This window comes from Schistocerca gregaria, chromosome 6 (genome assembly GCF_023897955.1).
Source record: "Schistocerca gregaria isolate iqSchGreg1 chromosome 6, iqSchGreg1.2, whole genome shotgun sequence".
NCBI classification, from domain to species: Eukaryota; Metazoa; Arthropoda; class Insecta; order Orthoptera; family Acrididae; genus Schistocerca; species Schistocerca gregaria.
The window spans coordinates 298,591,265-298,593,612 of NC_064925.1; the positions used below are offsets into that span (position 1 = coordinate 298,591,265).

Genomic DNA, 2,348 nt, shown 5'->3' on the forward strand with positions numbered 1-2,348 from the left:
AACCTTTGCCATGTCTGGGTTGCATTTTTAAGTCCAAAAGTCATATACAGTAGAGTCTCGATAGTTCGAGGTGAACGGGACTGGAACCACATCGGCAATTGAAAACCCGGACTATCGAAATTTAAATGGGAAAAAGAAATAATATGATATTGTAAGTAATGCAGGTCAAAATATGAAGTTTATTAAAATAGAAGTATTTGCACATGCATTTGCATTGGCAGAATAACAAGAATTATTTATTTATACAAGTAATAGAGAAGTGTTTTTTGTTTGGCGAAGCTACAACGTTTCCTCGCGAAAACGTCACGCCACCATCTCAGGAGCAGTAGGTCAGTTGGTGCACGGCCGCCTGTATTAAGAGGCCGGAGTCGTCAAGCTGACATCGTCGTAGCCTGTGACGTCAGTAGGCCGGCTAGCGTGATCAGCTAGGCCCAGACTGAAGTTTAGATTTCGTCGATTACAGACGACGTGTCAGATATAAATACGCAATCACTTTCTTTTTTTGTAGATTTGGTCCCTATAAATAATAAAGTAACATAGTAAAGCTCATTTCTCGCAGTATTACGCCGACTTTATGTCGGAATTACGCATTTTATTCTCGTTTCCTTGCAACGATGTGCTTCATAGCAGTATATTACGACGTTTCTTACCCGAGATTTGGAGATAAAAGTTCAGCAAACAATTTTGTGAGGTGCCTACTAACATTATTTGCAGACTTGCAATTATTTCAGTCTGTTATTTGAAATGTATTATCATGTTCCTTCCTATATAAATGACAAACTAATATAAAAGTTTCTGACAGCTGCAACATATCTTTCACACATTTTATATGCGAGAGTGGCATAATAACAATAATTTTTAACGAACGTTTTTTGTGTATTGTTCATTAGTAGGTTAGATTTTTTTTTAAATCACAGGTCATACACAATCTACACATCTTTCTGAGTCAGAATGAACTGGGGACCTTGCTGTAGGATTTGCATAAGAACCATGACTGAAATTTATCAGTGCATTAAAGTTTATTTCATAGTGGCCACCTCCTCTTTGCCAGTACTAATCAGAGCATTTAAGGACTGAGGGTTATGGGTAAGAAAAAGGTTTCATAATTTTGTGTCAAAAGTTATGTAATGCTTTTAATTTTCTATTAACTCCCTCCTTCTTGGAACATACTAAATGATCATTTTGGAGTTTGGTATAATTATTTAACAATATGTTACACATAATGGAAACCAGCTTTTTGTAGATATAAGTAAGTGGCGTTCCACAGAGACATTAATCTGTTAGGGAATCTGAACACTGAGATGTAACCCTCTTCCTTGCTGGATTTGTAGTTGCTGTTGCAACCAGGAACATATTTTTCTGGCATCTGCAAATAGAATGATGCATTAGTTGCTAATATCTTAAATAAAAATAATATTACGTAAAAATAGCAAATGAGAATTTGGTTTAAACTGATTTTTTCGACTGCTTGGACATCATGAAACACAAGTCTACAAATAGAATCAAATGTGTAGAAATCTTCATAATATTAACACAAAATCACTTAGGAGAAGATTCTGATACTAAACTTATGAATTCAAAACTTCATTTTCAAATTATATCTAGGATATAGTAGAACTTTTGTTGCAATTGTATAGACGAAAGTCGATCACGTAGCACACTTCCACATATACATGTAAAAACGCTATAAACTTCACAGAATTGTATACTTACATTGTGTTATATCTTCGACTGTAGTCACGACTACTTGCTATAATTTTTGCAGAGTCCAGTATAGCATAATTACACTGTAATGTCGGATAAAACAGACACCGCGAAAGTGCGTAAACAACTGCTTCCGTTTGCTACCTTATAGCCACAGCCATACGGTAGGCCTTAACGTAACGTTGCCACATTTCAGTCCTCCGGCCTCTAATACAGGCGGCCGTGGTTGGTGTCGCCTCAGGCTGTTGTTCCACGTAGCACAAGGCGGCCTTGAGAGCAGCGTAGCCATAGATGTGACTCATCATAGGTGCAGTCACACTGCAATGGAATGTTTACCGTATCAATTATAGAAGAGTCTGTCACTTCCAACTGTTTGTCCTAATTTAACCACTCTCCTACTTCCACCTCTCCTGCCTCTTCACACCCTGGCAATCTTCTGATTAAATTGTACAGTGGTTGATCGTCCTCATCTGCTAAATCTTCAGTTTCTGTGTATGGCATAATTTCCTGTAGAATTTTCCTCCATGACTTAGATATTGTGTCTGACTTTATTTCGCTCCAAGATTCGCTAATCCATTACACGACATTCTTCAAAGTCACTTTCTTCAAAGCTCCTACAATGATTTCTTTGTCTTCGGAATACA

General features: G+C 37.2%; 1 long non-coding RNA gene across 1 annotated transcript; it reads right to left on the bottom strand.

Annotated features, from left to right (window-relative positions):
- Positions 1-1,106: 1,106 nt before the first annotated feature.
- LOC126279137 (uncharacterized) lies at positions 1,107-1,950 on the bottom strand. Its single transcript, XR_007550790.1, has 2 exons — positions 1,714-1,950; positions 1,107-1,366 (listed from the first exon to the last, which is right to left on the bottom strand). It is a non-coding gene; the product is annotated as an uncharacterized LOC126279137 (long non-coding RNA).
- Between the last annotated feature and the right edge of the window lie 398 nt (positions 1,951-2,348).